The sequence below is a fragment of the Triturus cristatus genome, chromosome 1_2, assembly GCF_964204655.1.
Source record: "Triturus cristatus chromosome 1_2, aTriCri1.1, whole genome shotgun sequence".
Lineage (NCBI taxonomy): Eukaryota > Metazoa > Chordata > Amphibia > Caudata > Salamandridae > Triturus > Triturus cristatus.
Window position 1 is genome coordinate 169,110,202 of NC_140580.1, and position 26,239 is coordinate 169,136,440.

At 45.4% G+C, this 26,239-nt stretch overlaps 1 protein-coding gene across 1 annotated transcript in view; it reads right to left on the reverse strand.

Annotated features, from left to right (window-relative positions):
* The window catches only part of SHOC2 (SHOC2 leucine rich repeat scaffold protein), a 352,564-nt gene that overhangs the window by 234,731 nt on the left and 91,594 nt on the right, over window positions 1-26,239 (reverse strand). The gene's annotated exons all lie outside the window — the stretch shown is intronic.

Here is a 26,239-nt window from a genome sequence, read left to right on the forward strand (position 1 = left end):
CTCGTCCACACCGGTAACCCCCGATTAACTAGACGAAGATATGAGCCGGGGGGCGCAGATGGATAGCAGGGAGGGGGGACGGCTGTCAGTCATCTCCTGGAATGTCAGAGGCCTAGGCGACCCGAGAAAAAGGCGTCAGATACTGGGAGCGATAGACAGACTCAACGTTAATGTAGCACTCCTGCAGGAAACCCACATGGACCCACTCCATAGAGGCGCCTTCGCTGCACGTTGGGCGGCACACTCGGTATTCGCAGCATACTCATCCTATGCTCGAGGTACCGCAATACTGATAAAAAGGAGTGTCCCCTATGCTCCACTGGGGGAGGCATCGGACAAAGAGGGACGATACTGCGTCACCTGGGGGAGGATGGGTGCAGATACCATCACCATTGCATGCTCCTATGGCCCGAACTGCGATGACCCGAGTAGTTTTATTGCCCTCTGGAACAAGATCAGGGAGGTGGGCTCGACACATCTCATATGGGGAGGAGACTTCAATGCGGTCCTGGATCCCACTCTCGACAGGTCTAACCCTTCCCCGCACCACTACACCAACACACATAGGTACATCTGTGATAATCAGGAGATGGTAGATACATGGCGACACTTTCACCCGACCGATAGGGAGGGTACACATTGGAACATGGCTCATGCTACCTGGTCCCGCCTGGACTACATATTGGTGTCTCGGGGGCTGGCCCCTTCCATGGCTGCCGCACAGCATGTTAGCCGCACTTTTTCCGATCACTCTCCGGTGCTGTCTAGATTCCGACTGCCGGACATACTGGGAGGGCCCCCTTCCTGGCGACTTCCCCCCAACGCACTGCTGGATGATCTATTCCGCCTTGAAATACGTCAAGACATCGAAGATTTTATATCCCATAACAAAGGATCTGTAGAGCGGGTAGCCACACTGTGGGAGGCATTGAAAGTTACGATCCGCGGCAGTTGCATATCCAAGGGCTCGGGCGTCTTGCGGGTTTTACCCAACACGTTAAACACATTGGAAAACACACTCCGCACACTAGAAACCCAGCCGGACTTTCCCACGGACCACGTGGCTCAGGCCCGATATCGAGAAGCACTGTCAGAATATACTACCACTGCAGACAGGGAGGTGAATTTTCGGGGAAAACATTCCAGGGCTAGAGCTTATGGAGAGGGGGAACGCCCCGGGGGTTTCCTGGCGGGAGTCATTCGTCCCCGACGCGGCTCCAATTTCGTCCTGGAACTGGAGGGAGACGGTCAGCAGCCATTAAGAGATACACACTCAATCTTAGGTGCGTTTGTCAGCCACTACTCCGCACTATATGCAACTACCAGAACGGGACTCCTAGACATGGATGATTATCTGAGGGAGATCACTCTAGGGTGGCTTCCGGACAGGCATAGAGAATTCCTGGCAGAACCCATAAGCCAAGACGAAATAAGGGATGCTATTAACCAGATGGCTCCTGGGAAGGCCCCTGGATTAGACGGGCTGCCTATGGACTTCTATAAGGCTTACGCGGATCTCCTTATACCGGTGCTCCATGAGGTGTACCTTGAGGCCCATGAGTCGGGAATCCTTCCCCCATCCATGCAGGAAGCCTTAATCATTTCCCTGCTGAAACCCGGTAAACCGCCCGGGAGTTGTGACTCATACCGGCCGCTGTCCCTAATCAACTGTGATGCTAAAATCCTATCCAAGGTCCTGGCCAATCGCCTGCAGCTGCTGATGGGGGGACTGGTGCTGTCGGACCAAGCTGGATTCATACCGGGCAGAGCCACCTCATACAATCTGCGCACGCTCTTCTCCATATTACAAAATGTGGACCCCGGCTTGCCAATGGTGGCGGTGTTTTTAGACGCCACTAAAGCCTTCGATTCATTAGAATGGGACTACCTCCTTTGCATACTTCGAAACATGGGAATGCCGATAGGCTTCACACAGTGGATACATACACTTTACAGTCAACCAGTTGCCCGGGTTGGAGTAAATGGTCGGATATCCGACGCATTTGCAATATCCAGGGGCACACGTCAGGGGTGCCCCTTATCATCATTGCTGTTCGCCTTAGCGATAGAACCACTGGCGGCCAGACTCCGACAGCACCACAGGGAGAAGGCCCTACGCTGCCTACAGCGAGAGGTACTCGTTTCCTTATATGCAGACGACATCACGCTATATGTACGTGATCCATGCGATAACCTAAACCCACTGCTGCGAGAGTTCATCCGGTTCGCCGGAATGTCAGGAATTCATATTAATTGGGGAAAATCCACTATCTTCCCGCTTACGACAGCGGCCCAACCATTCACCCTCGATTATCCTCTGAAATGGTGCGCAGAAGAGGTCCGATATTTGGGCATAGAGCTCACTAGAGATCGGGACGAGCTAATGCGGATGAATTATGGCCGTGCACTTGACCATATCCAAAGCTGCGTGACCAGATGGATCACATTACCACTCTCGTTCGCCGGACGCGCGTCCCTCATCAAGATGGTGATCCTGCCTAAACTCCTATATCTCTTTCTCAACATTCCATACTACCCAGGTAGGCCCTTCTTCAAAATGCTGCGTTCTGAACTCATCAGATTGGTCTGGGGGGGAAAACAATCAAGATTGCGCTGGGAGGTCTTGACTCGCCCATTCGCGCACGGCGGCTTTGACCTACCAGAACTCGAACTGTACTACTATAGCGCTCAAGCACACTATATACATTATTGGATCCGCCCCGCCCCCTTTTTGCCTCAGGTAGCAGTGGAGCATTGGTTGGCAGACCCGATTCCGCTGGAGGGTGCCTTATTTAGTACACCCGTGACCCAAGTTGCTGACACCACAACGGTCTCTAGCACAGTCATGGCGTGGCGTCGCATCGCGGAAAAAACTAATACAGCCTTACCATACTCTCCGCTGCTTCCATTGTCGTACCATCCCGACATACCTCTACTGCAGGAACGAATATTTAAAATCTTCCTAAACAAACTCAACATCAAAACGTGGGGAGACCTATACCATGATGGTCGGTTTAGATCGCAGGCACACATGTTCGCTGACCTTACACCCACACCTATGGATACATTTATATATATACGACTTCGGAGCGGGATTAGAGCACTAACAGCGGAGTATCCGGCCGAGCCACCCACACTGGCCCCTCTACATCAGCTGCTCAAAGCCACTACCCCAGCGCATGCGGTTTCGCACCTCTATCACTTAACACACGCTAGTCTGGAGCCGGAGCATTGCAGGGCGCGAAGTGGCTGGGAGGGAGAACTGGGAGAACCCATCGCAGACGACATCTGGGAGTTCTGCTGCACACAAACTGAACAAATATCTTCCAGCTGCAGGTTCAGGGTCATTCACTACAAGTTTCTGCATAGACTCTATCAGACACCAGCCCGCATGCATAGGTTCGGCCTTCGGGAGGATGACCATTGCTGGCGCTGTCATGCACCCGCGGCAGATTTCTTACATGTGGCGTGGGGGTGCCGGGAGGTGACTGAATACTGGGGCCTGGTATATTCGGGCATATCAGAGATGATAAATACACCATTGTCACCATCTCCGGTGCAGGCGTTACTGGGCTACACAAAAACTATTAGAAAGTCTGAGCGCAGCTTCGCCACAATCGCATTTCTTATGGCAAAGAGACTGATAGCTTGCAGATGGGGAAGGGGAAGAGCCCCGAAATTCAAGGACTGGATCAGTAACATGGTGAAATGTCAGGAGACGTTGCTCCTATACGCGGAATTGCTGCCCGCGGCCTCTCGGCCGTTGGACATATGGAGCCCTCTCACGACATACCTGCTCTCACACCCCATAACATAACACAACATTCAAGGCTCTACTGAACAGGTCATGAGACACCGCACCCAATGGACCTACCCTGTATACACGCTAGCCTTAGACGACGGGATCGGGCGGATACAGCTGTACCACTACATACATATAGGGAGGCCTCCAGCGGTGACGGATTAGAGATGCGGCTTCCACGCTGCGGGTAATCGGGCTGGGGGAATACCAGGAGGTGGAGATGGGAGGGGAGGCATCATTGAATCCATACGCCACTGGGGGATACGCATTGAAGGGAGAGATAATAAGATACTGTGACATGAGACGGGGTGGGGTGGCCATCAATATTTGTTGCCCGGAGGGGTCTGTCCAAGCCAGGGATTAAGAAACCGGACGGCCTTCATCCGTTTAATCGATATACGTTTTGTTAAACACATTGACGCGGCCGGCCCCTTGCGGGTTGTGGATGAACCGCTGTGTACAACATTACATTTCATTCTCCTGTTACGCTGCCGGCCCACGAGGTTGTAGGCATAAGCTGTGTACTGTGTATAAATGTTGAATAAAGAAAGTTAAAAAAAAAAAAAAAAAATACACCCCCGACACCCTGAGATATAGGGGCAGCAGTGTGGATCGAGTGAGGCCGGGACAGTGGTGGTGGGTAGCAATGGATGTTAGAAGCACCGAGACAACCAGCGGCACACTCACAGCTCACAAACACGCTCCACAATCAAACACAACGAGCTGACACAAAGTAGCATCCCTTGCAAAGTTTCAGTGGTTGCGGGGATGCTGCCGAGACGTCACCCGTCATTACGTGGAGTGCCAGCTAAGGACCAGCGCGCGACACGAGGAGTCTAACAGCCGCACACTGATGCGCATCATTCGAACCAACACACCGAAGTACACATCTTCCCAGAGCCGAACGAATCAATCAGATTCTGAAAAGCCAGGATCGGATTTCAAGATCACACCGGGCTTTGAATGGCAAGGCATTGTGCAGAGCGGGCACAGTGCTGCTGTCGCGGACACGATGCCCAGAAAGCGCAATGCTTTCCATTTACATCTAAGGAGAGTACAGTGTGGGGCACCGGGCACATGGTACACCAAATAGGGACAGGGTCAAAATCCGTGTGAAGTGTATTATTACCCACAAGAGATTTTTGAGAGACCTGATTGGGAATGTAAAACAAGCACAGCACTGCCTTTACACCATTGCCTTTCTCCGAGGCGAAGCAGAAATGCCTCGGAGAAACGCAGCGGTGGTTTCAGATTCGGGGCGTAGCTAAAAAGTGGAAAGAACAGCACGGAACACGCCCCCGAATCTGAAAAAGACGGAGCCTATTTGGAGGGACGGCTCTCTCCTCCAATGGCTGGCCACTGTTTGGGAAGCCAGCCAATGGAGGAGGGGCAAAAAGAGAGGCGGGCTAAAGAGCCACTCTCAGAAACATTAAATCTCCGACTTCCGGTTCTGCCTTCGGCAGACCGGACGGTCCTCGACCTAAAAAGGGAAGCAGGTCTGACGCTAAGAATTACCGCCCGATCTCTCTCCTTGACTCATCAGTCAAGGTCATGAGCAGAGTTATGCTCGTGAGATTAGAGGAATGGGTTGAGGCATACTGGCCGAGAGCCAGTATGGATTTAGGAAGGGCCAGGGTATGCTCGACCAGTGCATCAATCTTGATTTACTGATCGGGAAATATACTGAAGCGAAACCAGGCTCTTTGCAGACCTGAGCAGTGCTTTCGACATGGTAGATCATTCTATTCTGTAGCCAACCTTGTTAAAGCTAGGAGCACCAGAAGGCATAATTTTCTTTCTCGCTAGGCTATATGAGAAATTGAAAACCAGTGTACGCTTTGGAACTAGAGGAGAATGTACCCCAAAATTTTGTGTTAAACGAGGAATTAGGCAGGGCTGTGTTTTAGCTCCCCTCCTATTTATTTTATTTATTAATGGATTTGATGCTATTTTAAAAAAAGTTAATGCTGATGCTCCCCAGATCAATGGTGTTCCGGTGCCGGTGTTATTATACGCAGATGACGCCGTTTTACTTTCTAGAACTTCTGTTGGACTACAGCGACTAATGGATAGTTTTTCCTCCTTTATCAAATATAGAAAATTAGTAATTAATAAGGGAAAAACATACACTATGACTTGTGGGGCTAAAGCTAAAATGTTAAATGCCTTTTTTATAGATAGTGAAAAGGTGCAACAGGTGGACAAATTTTGTTACCTAGGTATTACCTTCTCTAACGACAGGAAGTGGAATAATGAATTTAATAATATCCGGAACAAAATGGTAAAGAATACCCATGGTATATACAGATTTGCTGCAAAGGTTGGGGACCGCCGTACCAGGGATATGCTCCAGATTTACCAAGCTAGATGTGTGACTATAGCACTGTACGGGGCAGGAGTATGGGGCTATAGCTGTGTTCACAACTTACAGTTAGAGGAAAATATGTTTTTAAAAAAAACTCCTGTTTTTGCCCGCTTCAGCTTCAACTGAATTAAGCCACCGAGAACTAGCCATCAATTACCTAACTGATCTGTTATCGCTTAGGCCACTGATGATTTGGCGGTCTTTTTGGCTTGGCGATGAGAAGTTATTTAATAGATCTATTGTTGAGGATTGTTTGCGTTTGGACAAATAGAGATAGTCCCTGGGTTAAATATGTTGTTGTCTGTTTTTCAGACATTTTTAACTTGAATATTTTAAATGATCCCAGCGCAGCATCATTGATCTCCAAATCGGAAATTAAAAGTATATTTCTGACATACGTGGAAAGGAAGCGAGCAATCGCAACCGGATCATTGTCTACTGTCATTTTTATAATAGATATAATTTAGCGGAGGGTTTTCCATCTTACCTATCTATGGTGACTAGGCATTCACACAAATTCGTGCTAACCAGACTAAGATTTGGGATGGCACATTGTTTAGTAGCCCATCCAAACATTAAGAAATATCCGATTAGGCCATGTAGGTGTGATGATGTATCCACACAGAGCACTGTGCACTTTCTGCTGTTTTGCAAACTGTACACAAGTTTTCGTATAGCATTTTTGAAACCTCTGTTAAATACGGAGTATATACAGTTAAACATGCTATGGCTTTAATTTTTAACTTGCAATCGGCAGATACTTGTTTTTATACTGCTACATTTTTAAATCAGTGCATCAACTCCAGGAAAAGTATGAGTTTTAATGAATTCTGACTATCAATTTCATATGTTTATGTAAATGATATGAATTGACTCATGAATTATTGACTGTAATTATTAGTTGTAAATTTTAGTTGAAATGTCCTTTAAAATGTATTATTGTTTTCTATGTCTGTGCTTTTATGGTCATTTATATGTGCCGAATAAAGCTTAAAGAAAGACTGTCGAAAGGTGAGACTGGTAGCAGCATACCTACACAGACAAGGGGCAGACATCTGCTTCTTAGAGGAGCTACACCTAACTAGCAGTAATTGCGCGCGACAAAGCAGGATGGATAGGAAGGAAATTCGTGTCAGGCTACTCTAATTATGCTAGTGGAACAGCTATAATCCTCAGGAAGGGGCTTCCCTGGTTTACGCATGCTGTGCTGTGCGACCCACAGGGGAGGTATGTAATTGTAGCAGGCGAGCTGGGGAGGCGACCGGTCAGGCTCGTGTCAGTCTACAGGCCATATGTAGACGACGCACAATTTTTAAGTGAGGTTTGGAGGCTTATAGAATTGCTCGGATCCGGGGCAGTCTTGGCAGGGGGGGGGGTGGGGGGGGGTGGTGACGCGGATTAGGTGGATTTTAATATGGTTTTGGATGAGAGCATGGATCGGTTTGGCGACTCCTGTAGACCCCACCCGAGGGCAGAGGAGCAACTACGAGCCATCATGGAGGACCATAAGTTGGTGGACGTCTGGGGACGTCGACACCCACTCAAATGAGAGGGCACTTTCATTTCCTCAGCGGGCCCGACTTGGTCCAGAATCGATTATTGGCTTGTGTCGCGTGGATACTCACGGATGACCATTTAGCCCGATCTCTCTCTGACCATGCACCAGTGCTGCTGAAGTTTACGTTGCCGGATGTGGCACACAGGCCCTTTAGTTGGAGGCTCCCATCAGGTGCACTCCGGGATCAGGTTTTTAGAGAATCAATCCATGCTTATATCATAGAATACTTTGAGATAAACAGTGGGACTGTGGATTCGACCTCTGTATTATGGGAGTCTTTTAAGGTGGTTATCCAGGGCAAGTGTATCGCCATGCAAGGTGGGGTACTGCGCTCACTTAGGGTGGACGTCCAGTGTCTGGAGGGGGAAATTCAGGATCTCGAGTCAGAGTACTTTGAGTCCAACAGCCCGGCAACCCTGGGACGCATCAAAGGAAAAAAAGTGGGGTTTGAGGAGGCCGCACAAAGAGACGCATTACCTGGGCAGGGAGGCACAGGCACGACAATATGGAGATGGGACTTGAGCTGGGAAGACATTGGCAGGCCTCCTAAAAAAGCCATGGGCCAGTGAGTACGTGAGTGAACTGCGTAATAGTACCGGAGAGGTGATTGCCGGCAAGGAAGCGGTGCAAGCAGAAATGATTGCATTCTACACCTCTTTGTATTCGGCTAAGCAGACGGAAGGGCATTCGGATCTTCTCCCCTTCTGGAGTCGATCGAACTAGCCTGGTTGAGCGACAGTCAGTGCAACTACCTTGATAAGCTCCCGGGTTGGATGGACTCACAGCTTCATTCTATAAGGAATATGCACCGCTCCATGACCCCCCCCACCTTCTCAACATGTATGAGAAATCACTGGAACGTGGCTCACTACCCCCCTCTCTCCGGGAGGCTCTGATCGTCACCATCCTCAAACCTGATAAGGACCCGTTGTTATGTGATTCCTATAGGACACCGTCAATGATAAACCTGGACAATAAGATACTCGCAAAATTACTGGCGTCTTGTCTGCTTCCCTTTTTGCCGGCTGTGTTGTGGCCTGACCAATGCGGCTACGTGCCCGGGCGGAGTACATCTCACAGCCTCTGCACCTTCTTCGCGACCATGCAGGAGGTGGATGACACTCTCCCTGCAGCAACTGTTTTCTTAGACGCAACCAAGGCCTTCGACACCCTGGAATGGCTGTACCCGTTCACGCTCCTTTCTCACATCGGCATCAGCCCCCTTTTTCAACAACAAAAAAAATGCCTTCCTATACTCGGCTCTGACGGAGAGACAGAGTCAATAATCTGGTCTCTCCCCCCATCCCAGTGGCCCGGGGCATGCGACGGGGGTGTCCGCTCTCTTCTCTTCTGTTTGCGGTGGCGACGGAGCCGCTCACTGCCAGACTTCGGCAGCACCACACTTGACGGGGACTAGATTATACCCCTAGGGTGATCTTGATCTCTATGTATGCGGATGATGTGACCTTACATCTCCAACGTCCAGCTGAAAACCTAGACCCTCTCATCGGGGAAGTGATTCGCTTTGGAGGCCCATCAGGCATCACCATAAACTAGGAGAAATCCATAATTTTCCCGCTCACCCAGGCCACTGATCCATTCCAATCAGAGTACCCACTTAAATGGGCGGACTCCCCGGTAAAATATCTGGGAATTTGGCTCAGCGGAACACAGAGGAACTCTGAACCTACAATTACAGAAAGCTTATCGACTGGTTTGAGAACAGACTGAATAGGTGGAAGACACTGCCTCTGTCCCTGGAGGACCGACTGGCGATCGCCAGGATGGTGGTTCTCCCCAAGTTTTTATATGTCTTTGTTAACCTGCCGCTTCCCCTCACGGCAATTACGCTCAAATTTGATATCGCTTGCATGGGCCCAGAGTCGCGTGGGAGGTCTTAACGTTGCCGTTTGAGTAAGGTGGGATGGGCGCGCCTGATATGGAATTGTATTACAACTGTGTTCAGGCTCAATTTGGCTATCACTGGGTGTATCTGACCCTTTTTATGGTGCACACTGCCCCGGAGAGTGACAGGGCGGACCCGGCGTCTCTGCACATGGTGCTATTTGGACCCCAAAAGAGACCCCCGAGCCACGGTTGATACGGTGAGATGCACAGAGTGGGCGTGGTGGGAGCTTAGACGTAGAGCGTGACTGGAGACAGTGTTTGCCCTCTCGGTACCACTCATTAGACATCCAGAATTGCCCTTCACTACTTTTGCCCGGGGTGGGTCAAAGACTGCAAAAACTACAGCTCCATACGATAGAGAAGGCATTTCCCAATGGGGTATTCACTACCATAGATGAATCGCTTGGTGAAGAACACACTGGGATGTTGAATAGACTGACATATCAGCTAATAGCAGCGCTGCACGCACTTTTTGAATCTTTCCCTGTGGCACCGCCAACATTTCAAGTATTAGAGGAGTTCCTAGCAAATCCCTTGCTGAGGAAGCTCATTACCCGCCTGTACTCAGGAATGCAGCGCGCGTCGCAGATATGTGTCCCTCTGGCGCAGTGCAAGTGGGAGAGGGAGAGGATCCCGGGTACCCCCCTGGAAGTGGGTGTATGGGCTTACTGCTGCACACAGCTCAAAGAAATGTCACCAAATGACAGGCTGCAACTTATTCACTTCAAGTTCATCCACAGGCTGTAGAGGACCCTTGTCTGATTGCACAAAGCTGGGCTGAGTGAGGATGCGAGATGTGTGAGATGCCGTGGTCCGGAGGCCTCTTTTCTGCACCTGGCCTGGGAGTGCCCGGTGATGGCGAGGTACTGGGAACGAGTTTTTGAGGTACTGGCGTTACTGACGAATAAAGCAATTGAATGTTCCCCTCTAGTGGCCCAGTTGGGGTACGTACGCAAATAGCTGCGGAGCACAGGAAACTAGGGGCCATGCTGCTACTGCTAGCAAAAAGGAGGGTGGCAATCTGATGTGGCCGCAGGCGCAGTCCGAACGTGACAGAGTGGCTTAAAGATGCAACGTTCAGCCACAGCCAGCTGTCTGACTACTGGGAACTCATGCCCACACAGTCATGACCGAAGGACATCTGGGCACCACTGCAGCGTTACCTAGATTAGCAATTCCATGCCTACAGAGAGCTGACATAAGCAGAGTCCTAAACACTGCGCACTGATCAAGCTCAACTCTCCTGGGTTCAACGAGCCTGCCGTCGCGGCTGACCAGACATGGCCTCATATGGGCCAGGGAGAAACCTCTATGCCCCTCCTCTTTCACTATCCTATCTTTACTCCTCTTTCCTATGGGTGGTGTGGTGCTCTGGAATCTATCCCGAGAAGACACAATGCTACTAAAGACTGAAGGACATTATAGGTCTATGGGACTCCCGTCTAGTTCGAATGCATAAGGTAACTGAGCGATGCTCTGTACCCTTGATTCACACTATCCGGACTATCCAAGGAAAACAATGAGCTATGCTGTTTTCTTGGTTTTTGTGAAACTCAATAAAAAGAAATTTTAAATAAACCATTTCATACAATACTTAAACACTTACAATGTTACCTTCACTCATCAACATAGTACACAGAAAACGGACTATCTGGATGTAGAGGGTTAAAGTATATGCTCAGAGATCTATAGAAAACCTACATCCTGTAATAGAATTCTACAGGCAACTAGCTCACATCCACCGTCACAGACCAAAGTGATACCCTAAGGAGAGATTATTAGAATAAGATGCAATTGCAAAAGGATTCTTAATTTCTTTCAGAACTCCAGAGAAAGGAGACAACGTTCAGAATGAGGGGTTGCCTCAAAGAGATTGAGTGAAGCTAAGAGCAAGATTATGAATCTCAAACGGAATGATTTATTGACGAACATGGTCTAGAAAAGAAGAGACAGACTTTCATTCATTACACCCTATAATTCACTAAGCTCTGATGTTTACAAAATTCTACATAAACACTAGCATCGCCTTCGAATAGATATTACACTAAGATGTAATTTCAACTAAGCAGAGTCTTACACAAGGTAGAGGGAAAACATTAAGAGAGTCACTAATCATAGTTACCTGTGACCAATCACATAAAGCCCACAGAGCCTAAACGTTTCCATAAATGTGGTTTATCCAGTATTTGTCGGTTTTCAAAAGATAAGACTATGTCATTCCAATACAATACAAACAGACACTATGAGATGACTAAATTTATGAACTGTAACACCAAATGCTGTATCTATGAACGTAGGTGCATTTATATTGGGAGTACTATTAGACCCCTCAAGAAAAGGATTCAGGAACATCTTAGGGTCATACGGAATAACATTAATTACCCCTTTGAAGTGCACTACAACACTTCCCATAGTCAAAGTGATGTGATCAACATTAGGTTCCATGGCACTGACACATTAGAACATATGCCTCATGGAGCAACAAGACGCTGGCACTCAGGAGACTAGAGAGCAGATGGATTTTTCAACTAAGCAGTGGATATGGGTTTAATCACTGACAGGGAGCAGCATGCATTTTCCGATAGACTAGACTATAATGTGAAACTTAATCTATCCATGCCTGTCCTCATACGGGGTCTGACAATGGCTATGCATTTATTCATTATATACTTAGCAAAGGTCTGAGACACAAACTGACACAGCCTATGAAAGTGACCCTATTATTTTCAGACTCTACTAGTTTATGTGGGATGTTCTTTGTGTTGCGTGCGCATCCTCCCGCAATTTTCTATTCTAATTGAAAACAGTCTTGGAAATGTCTTTCACTGAGATTGTATATAATATTAGCAGTACCAGAAAATGTTACAATTGTAGTTTGGCAAACATTGCAAAGTATAATGAGCACAGAGCAGTAATTCTCTTTGACAGGTCGGACAAAATGAGTGTCTTTCTTGAGATAATATTAATTTGTATTACTTTGCATACTGGTGGCCTGCATGTGTCATTTTGAACTTTGGCCTGGAGGGTGACTTAGGCAGACTGCCTCCACTGATATTATATGCGAGGGCCGTGGAGAGGGCAAGGCCTATACAGGGACAGAATAACACACTGATTTCCAAGTCAGGCTAGTGGTTAACCTTTAGCGAGGCAAACTGCAAACAGTGGTACTGCAATGGAGAAGTAGGCACTCAATCTCCCTTTTACCTGCCCTTAGGTTGCCACATTTACTGGATACATACCATATTGATACGTAAACCGTCTAGGGCCCTCGATTTCCAGGAGGGAGCTGGAGATGAGTGAAGTGGGACAGGGAAAGGAGATGGCGCTATAAACAAGCCGACTGGGAGAGTTCCCCTTGCTAATCCACCCACGACGGTAGCGGCTAAGCTCCTACATTACTGAGATCAAGATGTCTTCCTACAGAAAGCCAGAGATTAGGGCACATTCAAAGTTTAACACCTCTGTAATCGATGTTACCAGATTACACCATGACCGTGCAAACTAAGACAGTCTCCTTCCTTACAGTATAAAGGAAGCTCAGTGATGCAAACTTTCAATATACTCTGGGGTTTCCTGCTAAATTAAAGGTTATGCTGGTTGGAGTCCTTCTCTTTTTCACCGAACCAGTGGAGGCTCGGGGATGGCTTGAGGCTCACAGGAAGGACAACCGTGCCTCGCAGCCCCAGACTCGACCATCCACACGGAAGAAGAAACGGAAGCAGAAAAAAACCTAGACAATGACAAGTCCAACCAGAATCCAGAAGGAGAAGGATCGAGCCGCTGTAGTGTTAGTTTAACACTCTGAAGCGGACAGCGCTGTAGCATCTGAGCGGCGGACCTCGGACTCAGATTGGAGCTCCAAAACTGGGGAAGCACTGCCACATATCATCCCCAGAATGGCAGCCAATTATTGATTAGTGATGGATCTATGTCCTCAGGGGCAAGAAGCTGGTAGTTGCCCGAAAGATGTAGGGATACCTATACTTCCTGAACCCCCGATAATATACTTTCAACTGACGGGAAATAACTTGGGAGCCTCTCTGCCGTGTGGACAGGTGGTGGGAGGGACCAGGGCCTAGAGTTCAGTAGTGCCTAAGCGGAGCACTACCCATCCACCCCCTTTCCCCCAAAACGCGACCCAATTGCATACTGGGTGTAATCACTCCATGAGAATGATTAAAGCTAGCTTGTTTGGGTGGGAGGTTGTTGACTCTCCTTCCTGGGGTGAAGGAGAAGAAGTTGGGTTCACAAGTTTACACATGGTTCTTTCATTTAATGCCGGTTTCTAAATGGTTAGCAAATGGGTACATGGAAAGTTCGGAGAGTGGGGAGTCAGAGGGGCTCATACTCTCAGAGACAACATGGAACAAGGCTTGAATACCTACACCCTAATCTTTTAGAATATAAGGGGCCTAGGGTCGGTGGTCAAGTGGCATAAAATTATTGCCTACCTTAGACAAGAGAGGGGTGCATACAGCAAGCTCCAATGTACCCTTTTGACCGTCCTATAGGTTGCCTGCTTACAACGTAGAAGAAAGGGTCAGTTATTCTCTACAACATTTTCTGCATATGCGAGGGTGGCACGGATTTGGGTTCAGCTACGAGTCCCATTTTCACCCCACACACACCGGTATCAATAAGGAACAAGTGAAGGTTTGATTGGGGCATCACAAACGGCTTGGGGAACAGGTGTGTGAAACCTTTAATGAACATCATCACAACTGGTGATTTAAACAGTGGCATATGGTACAGTAAACACAGAAAGGCCAAAAGGGATGAAAATACCTTTTATGATGCCCAGGGTAAAGCCTTGCTGGACATGCCAAAGGGGCTGAAAATACTTTTTACAGAGCCCACTGTAAGGCCTTGCTGGACTAAGGAAAGAACAAACAGCAGACCATCCAACAGTTTAGCTTTTATGGCATCAGTGTTTTGTGTACCACTCGACGCAACAAATCAGTCTCAGCCCCCAGTTTTGATGGATTTCTTGGAAGGGTGTCCAGCAGCAAGGATGAAATCTACCATTTCGGATGGCAACTCGGGTAGTCTACAGCCCTTTCTCAACCTACATGCTAAAGATGTTAGTAGCATAGGTTCAGTTGGAGGACTCTCCTTCCCATGTTCTTCCGAAGAAGTAGATGCTCATGCTCAGGAGTTCCGGGTACCACAGGCTCATGGCCCAGGCTGGGACAATCTGGATCAATTGGCTCAGCCATTCTTGATTTTCTTCAGAACTCTGTAGTGGTGAGAAGATGTACAGGAGTCCCATGTTTCATTCCAGCTGGACAGTCTCTACGGAGCTCAGGCAAAAACTCCAATTGCATAATTGAAGACACTTCACGTTCTCGTAGCAGCAAACTGGTCTAGCGAAAGTTTTGCCCACTGGCAGAATACACCCTATAAATAATGAACAACCTCCCACGTGACCTAAATTACTTTAGTGCTTGCTAACATGTAGCATAGAAGCGGGTCATTGACTTTTAATTTCTCCACACATAGATCTAAATTTCATATAAATTTATTTTATTGTACACATCTTTAAAAACAATCAAATAAAGATCTTGATTTTCACTATACCATTTTTTTCTAAAACATTACAATATATCAACAGATTTTAATAGTACATTTTCTTGTAATGATTCATGTAATCTATACAAAAACTCATTAACATTTCCTCTTGAGACACTAAAACCAAATTTTCCAAACAAGAAACAATTTCCCCAAACTGACACCTCATTCACATAATCCACACTCATATCACTAACACATACTACACGCATTCATGCTACCCAGTACAACACTGCATGCACAGATGGAAAATACTAGGGATGAAGACATCAACCCTCAAAAGCTGTGCTGATAACTGGGGCATTATGTTCTCAGGTCGACGTACGTTTTAATGGATGTGACAAATTGTCTCCATCAGGACCTATTGGTTCTCTAATTTTTCGTAAAGGCGGACAGTAGGGAATCTAAAAACACAATATTTGGAGGGAGAAACAAGACTACATCAAATGTATGACCTGGGAGCTTTCTTGCATTGCCCCTAAAAAATTCTTTCAAAAATTGCGATTACTTCTCACCCATTAACATCAGAGAAACCTTCACCAGTGATTTTCTTTCAAAGGAAAAAAGTGTAGAGGAATAGTGCCAAAAATGTTGGATTCTCATCATATCTGCTACTCACCAAACAGAGAGAATCAGAAAACAAGTTACAAAGAGATTAAAACAGACAGTTTTCAGAAAATGTATTTCGCTAATAGTTTAGTTATACGCCCTTCTGAAACCACTCTCTCTCTCAATGCCTCCATCACCCATTTGCAATCAAATGGATGTTTCCAAGCATGCTGTGCCATTTGTGTTGTCCAATGAAAGGGTGAAATGAGGAGAGAAAAAGACAAGCAAAGACGAAAAAGACAACAAGGAATCGGTTGGGATGGTGCCCTCTCCCTTTGTATGTGGTACTATACATTCAAATACCTGTTGTCACAAGTCTTGTAGAGCAACACCCCAGCTGGAGTGATAACGACCCCTGGATTGATGATGGTTACATAGGGTATGTGCTGCTAAGAACTACCTTGTCGGAAAATAAGAGAAAAGAAAGAGCTATTACTGCACTGTTTATACGTTTTTAGTCTCCATTTAAGAAAGCCTATCTGTGATATTATTTACCAGGTTCAAGTCTCCCAAAACAGCAGTTTCCGATTTTAAAATGGAGGAACCTCCGATTTCATTAATCTATGAAAGTACTAAAGTAATTAAGGTCACATGGGAGGTTGTTCATTATTTTTCGTTTATTTCCCCCTCACTCCCACACCTTTTAAGTTTTGTCTTTAGGGGGGCGCCTTTTTCAAATAGAATTTTCAGTGTTTTTTTAACCACAGGCCCTAAGTTGTCTCACATATCCAGTGAGGTTGGGAATACTTCTCCATTATATTTCTGATTATTCTCTTTTTTTTGTTAAAAGGTTGCACTTGTTTATTTTCTCCATATAATAACAAATGAGGTTGTTGCCATTTTTGACGGGATACTGGAGAATAGGGCATTATCAGAGAGTAAAATTGATTCGTGATTCAGATTGTAGTTGTTGTATTAGCTTTATTCTCTTGGATTACAGGACCCATCTAATAAACTAGGCTAACCGATCAATTGAGCAAACCTACTCATTCCTCTTGAGAGGGCAGGGCATAACAAACCTAGCCTATGGCTAGATACATTAGCTTAAATATGGAAGCCCTCAAGACATTCAGGTTCACAGATGAAGACTTTACAGCACTGATAGGAGTGAGACCCAGTACCAACAAAAGGGTGACACTATCCAATGCAGAAAATAATGAGTGGACCAAATTACTTAACCTTAGAAAAAAAGCGAAAAGAATGTAATCGCATGCCACCTTCATGCTAGAGTATCTTGGGACAGTTGTCATTCCATCTGGACTAAGGGTTCGTAATATACCATCACGTTGTGTAGAAACACACACATTTCTAGAGAAATGGTCCCATATTGAGAATAGATGTTCAAGAGATTGGATGATGTTGATTGTCGAGACGGCAAGAGAAATAGTGATGGTCCTAAACCAGGAAATTATTGGAACTAGAAGATAAATTGAAGAGTATGACGTCTTTGGAGGATGCTAAACAAAGGTTGGAAAGTCTAAGCGGTGAGTTACATGACTTTGAGGAATATCTAATAAAAAAAAATAAGACAATCCAGTTAAAAAAGGATATCCGATGGTATACACAAGAAAAAGCGTATCCGTATTTGAGGGCAGATTACTATCAGGAATGTCAACAGGAGCCTGAGGCCCAATCCTTTAGACACAATCAGAGGAAAAAAGGTTTAACTTTTTCAGATACAAATTCCTCGGATTCAGAAGGAGATGGTTCCAACGCATTTGAGGGATCTAACTCCAATTATCGACCGCAAAGAGGTAGGGAAGGAGACCACTACCAGTACTATCAAGCCCCACCGCCTTTTTTAGCGAGAGGCCGGAACAGGGGCAGAGTCAGATTTCAGAGGCAGGGGAGAATACCAACAGATGGACCCTCCACCTCCTTAAATGTACACAAGGACCCGAATCCAACAGTATTGGAGGTCCCAAGTAGTACTGCCAAATCAGGGACTATTCCTAACTTATCGAGCCATTGCCTCCATCAGCATGAAATATCGGTGCTCAGTAAAGGCTTATCATTTGTACCCAATACGTTGTGCAACACATTCCAACTGAATCATGACAGGTTTGCTTTTTCTCAAGAAGATTCGCCTACAAAATTATTTTCCACGACTAGAGACACAAGATGATGAAACTAATCTTTCAGGGTGTAAACCAAAATCAATTTTCACTCCCACGTTGGAGAGGGTGGGCCCTGAGATGGCGTTTTTTTTAAAAAGCTGTGCTCAAGGAGATACAAAAAAATAACCAAATATACACATAAAAGTAATTCCAATTTGACATAGTTCGAGAGAAAGGCACTAACCAGACTTCAAAACTCCCCTGACTTGACAATAAAACCTTGTGATAAAGGTGGGGGTATAGTGATTGACACCTCAGAATACAACAACAAAATCTCAAAAGATGCTGGCAGTACCAGAGCATTATAGACCAGTGAAGGTGTCGTCCCTTAATAGACTGAATGAACAGATTACTATCATCTGTATTAAAGAACGTCAATTTCTTAAACCCAATCCGGTTACGCCAGCCTTGTATGGTATACCTAAAACCCACAAGAGTGTCAACAACCCTCCCCTGCATCCAATAGTATGTTCGATTAATTTGAGCACCGAACCGCTGTCCAAATATATTGATGCATTCCTATGTCCCCTAACTGCTAATTATAAATCGTACATCAGGGATACTGGTGACATCAGGAAAATAGAGCACCATCCATTCAATCCTAATAGTGAGATTTTGGTCACATTAGATATAGAAGCGCTGTATACAAACATACCTCAACAGCAAGCCATTGAAGTAGTAGCAGCCCTCTTAGGAAGGACGACAGGTGACAGCCCGGACCAATTCATTTTAGAGTGCCTAGAAATAGTCTAAAAGAACAACTTTTTTGAATTTCAAGGAAACATCTACCATCAAATTAAAGGGACCAGTATGGGTGCTTCGTGTGCCCCGAGTGTAGCCAACATATACATGGGCGAATATGAACTGAGAGACCTCTTTAACGAAGTGGCATCATATTATGAAAATGTCAAAAGGTGGCATTGATTCATAGATGACATCTTTTTTGTTTGGGAGGGCGACAAACAGACCTTGTTGTCATTTATCTCGTGGCTGAACGTAAGTGACAGTAACTTGAAATTCACAGCCCACTACAGTGCAGAGGCGGTGGAATTCGTGGATACAGTCATTACTGGACATACAGGACATATACAAGTCTGTTTTTTACGCAAACCCACTGCAAAGAACACCATTCTCAAACATGATAGCTACCATCCCAATACTCAAAAAGACTCCATTCGGAGAGTTTTTGAAGATAAGACGCAACTGTACGGACATCAAAGACTACGACAAACATGGGGGTGAGTTAAAAGAAAGACTCTTACAGAGAGGGTATCCCAAACGTTTAATTAGGACAGCATTTAAGAAAGCACGATATTATGATCGCGATGCTCTTTTGGCAGGGACTACACCACCGAAACAAGAGAACTTGACGTGTGTAATAAACCATTCAACCCTCAACTATAAGGTCAAGAGAATTTTAGATAAAAACTGGCACATTCTAAACGTACATGAAGACCAAAATACTCTACAAAAACCTATTGTGGCATACCGCAGGAATGCAAGTTTAAAGGACAAATTGGTCCATACCAGAAGAAGGGCTAACATGTATCAGACTCAAAAAACCATCATGGGTCTCCCAGTTGTAACTGGCAATCACAGATGCGGTACTTGTGTGGCTTGTGACTCAGCACTGGTTACCAGCCAGTGGGAGTACAAAGGCAAAGGAGGAGTACTTAAGGACTTTACCAAATGCAGGAGTAAAAACATAGTGTACCTCATTCTTTGTACTTGCCACTTGGGATATGTAGGTTAGACAGGCCGTGAGTTCAGAGTTTGTTACTCTGAATACAAATCGGCAATTAGAACTAGGAAGACAGCATCACCTATGGTTCAACACTGCATAGAATTTTATCACAAAGAAAGTGACTTCACATGGCTCATATTGGAGAAGGTGAGAGTCCATCGAGGACAAGACAATACAGGTATGGAAACGTAGAAAAACCTTTTGGATGTATAAGCTTGATTCTGTCAAGGAAGGATTAAATGAGGAAATTATATGGCAGGTCACATGATTCTCTACCCCACACGCTCTATCCAATATATTGCTATTAGTTTGACAAATATAACTATTTCATCTCTTTCCTTTTCTCAGTATCGCGTAAGACCAGTTTTTTGCCGCAATAGGACCAATGACAGTAATTTTATTTGAGATCCATCCGTACACCGTAACATGACCAACGCAACAACTGGTATGTAGGTCCTTTTGTCTCTTCCTCGGACAGACCCTATAAACTTAATAGTAACAATGGTATTCCACCCTTAACTCATATTTTAGCAAGGTTAAGGGCCATTCTATCAGCATAGAAATGCATCGTTAATAGCGGAGGAAGACATTCCAATATGGCATCTTTATGCGCCCTTTTGAATGACATGCAGACTCAAGAACGCAGCCGTACGTTTTTATCGCGGTCACATGCGGAAGTAGGCAATAAATGGAGTAGTAACTACAGTATTCCACCTTTAACTTATATTTCAGCAAGTTTAAGGTGCATTTTACCAGTATAGAAATGCATCTTAAATAGAGGAGGAAGACATTCCAATATGGCGTCTGCATGCCCCTTTTATAACGACGTGCACACATATGAACGCGACAGTACGTTTTTAATCGCGCTCATATGCGGGAATAGGTAATAATGACGCTGGGTGATGCGCACAGATTGCGACAGCTGGACCACCGACACAGAGTATTCTCGCAATTACAAAGGCCTGCAAGAATTAATGGTGGTTCCCGCAAAAACATACCGTATTTAAGGAAAGATGGGATGTCTAGGCAAAGATCGAATGAAGGAGCAGGGAGCACCATGCCACATGATCGGCATTTCAGGTTAGTGACTAGAGGGGTCCATTTTCTAAGGGGGAGGATTAAATCTCTACGCAGAAAGAGCAGGGCCTTGAGATACCGGGACTTTGCAGTAGTGGTGGGAAAGCCCAGGTCATTGAATATTTTAAAATCGCTCGCTGGAAGCAAGAAATAAACAGCAGGTTTTTTTTATTAAAGTTTGGATATACATTTGGGCTTGTGAGAAGGCTTGATGGACCGAGCACTCTTCGGCCATGTAAAACAAATCAGTCGAGGCATAACAACCAAAATTAAGCAGTCCCTCATGCTTGTAATATATTGGACACCGTCAAGAAATAAAAAAGCCTAAATTTTCAATCTTGCGAATCCCGGGTCCCAGGATACTCTAACAGTCAAGCTACGAGTTTATCTAAATATGAAAGATTAACTTGGTAAATATCAGTATATACAGTTTTACCTAGAGGAACAACATAACATATATAAGTAAGGACACTTTTTCAAACTTGTGTTTCTACTTCCCCCAGAGAGAGAAACATAGCACAGTGGAAACCATAAGCCCCCGTATCAGAATTACTAGAGGTTCTTTCATAGATGTATGAAATCGGAGATTCCTCCATTTTAAAATAGAAAATGGCTGCTTTGGGAGACTTGAACATGGTAAATAATATCACAGATAGGCGTTCTTATACGGAGACTAAAAACGTTTAAACAGTGCAGTAATAGCTCTTTCTTTTCTCTTAATTTCCGACAAGGTTAGTTCTTCGCAGCACATACCCTATGTAACAATTATCGATCCGGGGGTCGTTATCACTCCGGCTGGAGTGTTTCTCTACAAGACTAGAGACAACAGGAATTTGAATGTATAGTACTACGTACAAAGGGAGAGGGCACTGTCTTTTTCGTCTTTGCATGTCTTTCTCTCCTCATTCCAACCTTTCATTGGACAACACAAATGGCACAGCATGCTTGGGAACGTCCATTTGATTGCAAATGGGTGATGGAGGCATTAAAGAGAGAGAGGTTTCAGAAGGGCGTATAACTACACTATTAGCGAAATACATCTTTCTGAATACTGTCCGTTTTAATCTCTTTGTAACTTGTTTTCTGATTCTCTCTTTTTGGTGAGTAGCAGATATGATGAGAATCCAACATTTTTGGCACTGTTCCATTACACTTTTTCCTTTGAAAGAAAATCACTGGTGAAGGCTTCTCTGACATTAACAGGTGGGAAGTATTCACATTTTCCAAAATAATTTTTTTGAGGCAATGGCAGAAAGCTCCCGGGTCAAACATTTGATGTAATCGTGTTTCTGCCCGCCAAATATTGTATTTTTAGATTCCCCACTGTCCGCCTTTACGAAAAATTAGAGAACCAATGGGTCATGATGAATATGGAGACAATTTGTCACGTCCATTAAAACATACGGCGACCTGAGAGTATGATGCCCCAGTTATCAGCACAGCATTTGAGGGTTGATGTCTTCACCCAGAGTATTTTCCATCTGTGCATGCAGTGTTGTACCGGGGAGCATGAATGTGTGTAGTATGTGTCAGTGATAAGAGTGTGGATTATGTAAATGAGGTGTCAGCTTGGGGAAATTGTTTATTAGGAAAATTGGTTTTAGTGCCTCAAGAGGAAATGTTAATGAGTTTTTGTATAGATTACATGAGGATTCTGATCATTACAAGAAAATGTACTATTAAAATCTGTTGATATATTGTAAAGAAAAAATAATGTTAAAAAATGGTATAGTGAAAATCAAGATCTTTATTCGATTGTTTTTAAAGATGTGTACAATAAAATAAAAATTGTATAAGAAATTTAGATCTATGTGTGGAGAAATTATAAGTCAATGACCCGCTTCTATGCTACATGTTAGCAAGTACTACAGTAATTAAGGTCACGTGGGAGGTTGTTCATTATTTTTGGTTTATTTCCCCCCTCACTCCCAGACCTATAAAGTTTTGTCTTTAGAGGGGCGCCTTTTTCAAACTGAATACACCCCATGCCACATCAGGGTGTAGATGTCTTTCGTGATCTGCCAGATATCTCACAATTTATCAGCTCGGACATTCAGGAACCACACTAGGTGGGTGGCTACTATAAGGATGTTCTGCTACTCCCCACCATCTACAGAGAAGTAATGCTTCTTGACACAGGACACCACTCCACCCTGCTTGTTGCAGGACCACAATGTGGATGAGTTGTTTGTGAGAACCTGAACAGCCCTCCACATGAATGGCCTGAAGTGCCAGTAGGTTGATGGGGAGCTGACTTTTGGCTGGAGAACAGAGGCCTTTGAGCTCCACACCCTTAAATGAACTCCTGCCCCAAACCAATAACGATGCATTCATCACGACCAAGTCCTGTGTGGCGAATGGTAAACAGCCCATCACCAAAAAAAACAAGCATTGAAAATGCAATAGGTCTCGCCTTTGATTAAGTTAAAGCCATTTACTATGCAAATTGGTATTGTAGATTGTATAGCAAAGGAAATGGCTTTAACTTAATGAAAGGCGATAACTATTGCATTTTAATGCTTGTTTATATCTCCTACCCAGGGCTTTAAGTGAGCCTGGATCTGCCGGTGCTCAGCACCGGCAATTCTAAAAAGCAGGTGATGAGAGAGCTCCATTTCGGGCTCTCCATTTTTTGCCCTCACCCTTGGGTGGAAAAACAATTTAGCTTGGTAGCAGTCCCACCCGCCACTGCTTTGATGTAACTTCAAAGAGACTGTTCTTTCAGTCTCTTCATTTCAGAACTGAAGCATTTTCAATATTCGATACAACGAAGCCATACTTGTTGCTTATTTATCTTATGCATCTAACACCCATTGACAAAGCAGTAGTCCTGGCTTGTTGCAGGTGTAATGTTACTTGCATCTGGATGCAATGACAGGAGCATCAAAACACCAGTCAGGCAGCAAACAATGAAAAACACATATTTAGCGTAAGTGTTTTTAAGCTACGCCTTAAATTACATCGGCCACGCCCCTTGGAGAGACCTCACTACTTTTTCATCCCACTTAAAGCCCTGCTCCTACCACAAAGTATGTGCAAAAAAAAATCTGCCCAAGAACGGATGGAATGTCACATTTAAATTCACATAGGGTCACGTGAATCAACTCATGAAAATGAGAGGAATTAATCTCCAATGCGGTCACGTGGACATCCTCATGACTTGCTACGTGTAGCCGCAACAGACATAGAATCGTGGTTTAAGGAAGCATTATGAAGCGTTTATCGTTCCTTTCACTGACACATATGCCATAAATGCATTTACTGGCGCTCACGGGTGCAGCAGGTGCAGTGGACAGTGGTTGTAGGTAAAAGAGGTGCGACTAGTGGCCCCCAAAGGTCCTCCAGTTATTGGGCTGGGGTTTACCTGCAGTGGTATTAATTGTAGTGGGTGATGCTTGCAAGCACTCTAGGCACTATTGGCGAATGCAAGGCACTGCAGGTGGAGTCAAGTAGTGCTTGCCGGTGCCTCGGCACGTGGTGTTGCTCGCAGGAGGGACACTGGTGTCTTAGGGGCTCACGGTTGTTCTAAAAGGTGCCTCAGTTGCAGCTATGGGTGTTTACATGCACTGCAGGGGCAGTTGGTGCTCACAGATACCCCAGGTGCATCTTTTAGTGCTCACGGGCAATGCAGGTGCAGTTGATGGTGTTAGCATGCACCTTGTTCGCAGCTGCGGTTGATTCTGTTGAAGAGAAAAGAGAGGGTCCCCGAAAGTAGGCATGAAAGTGTGGAGCAATAAACACTTTAGAGAGAGAGATGAAGAAGAAAGCTGGGCGAACACAAAGTGAAAAAATAATTAATAGAGAGGAAGCCACTATACTGCAGAGAGGGGTAGGGAGAAGGGAGAGGAAAGAGTTAAACAGACCAAATGAAAGATAATAGAAAGAAAGAGAAACGCAGAGAAGAGATGAGATGACAAAGAGAAATATTCGGAGCGGCAAGGAGAAATAGAAGCGCTCTGATACCAGATACCTTCGGGTGAAGTTTGCGCTATAAAAACTAGGCAGCGTGACGAAGCTTCTGATAAGAAGCTTGGTTGCCATGACAATAGAAAGCTATTGCCACAAGATGGCGTCGGACTGTCCACTGTCCGTACGTACACGCACATGCGGTTAGGTTTGGACAAATGGCAAGAGCAGCCATCTTTGTCCATCCCTACGCGTGCATGCAAGGCTTTCAGAGAATCGATTGCAAAAGCCCTCGCATGGCAAGAGCAGCGCATGCGCTGCTATCGAGCGGCGAGACCTAAAAATAGGAGTGGTCAGCCACCAATGCAGGGCCTGGGCTGTCTCTTAAAACTTGGATGAAGTTGGAGAGGCAGCCTTCATGCAAGGCCCACTGGGATTTCAGGTTCCATTGCAGGGCTTGCATAGGTCACCTGGTTACTGCTCACAAGCATGATGTATGAGGCAAACATTCAAAGAAACTCACAGTCCTCTTCACAGTAATCCAGGACTAAAATTGAAATATTGAAACCACGGGCCGAATGTCCCAGACTTGCTAGGTAGGAGGAAATGCCTTAAACATCACCATGTCCAAAACTGTTCCAATGAATGGAAGTGTGATTGGGGCACAGGTGGGGCTTCAGCTTGTTGATGGTGAACACCAACTATGTCAAGATTTTGGCCATTAATCCGGAGATGGTCAATGATTAACTGCTGCAAGCCCAACATTAACAGCCAGTCATTGAGATATGGCGATATGGGTAATATATACCTGCAAGAGGGCTCCCCAACTATCGCCACTATTATCATTAACACCAGCGAGGCCAAAGTGAAGCCAAAGGGAGGCAAGTTTTCCTGGCCCAACTTGACTGAACTGCAGGTAATGTCTGTGGGATGGCTGACTGGGAATATGGAAACACGTGTCCTGCACATCCAAAGACACCATCTAGTCTCCTGGGTCCAGAGCAGACAGAATCTGAGCCAGTGTGAGGATTTTCAATTTCTCCTTTCGCCAAAAGTAATTTAAAGGCAAGAGACCCAAAACTGGCCTGAGAACCCCCCATTCCCTTTTAGGGAACAAAGAAGTAAAATGAATAAGATCCATCACCTTTCTCATAGTCCTGTGCCCGTTCGATAGCAATCTCTTAGAGTAAAAGATTTACATGCTGGTTCAAGACTGGCAAGTGCTCCTCTGTAGATGGGACGGGGAGGAAATGAAAGGAAGCGCATAGCCCCTTCAATAATCTAGAATGCCCATTTGTCTGAAATAATGGATCTACAGTAGGAAGGAAAAGCTGAATCCTGCCACCCACTGGACTGACATGAGTCACTAAGTACAGACTATAGCAGCTGGTATTAAAAGCTCTAAGGTGAGAAGGAAATGAGGAACTGTTGATCCTGCTGCCCTGTGCAGTGTCTGCCAGTGGGACATCTGTAACCCCGAAAGGAGTGTACAGTCTACTGTACCACCAGTTGTGATGGTGGAGCACAACTATGGTGTAGCCCCCTACAAAATCCTTTGAATATCCTGAGATGGGTGGGGATCTGT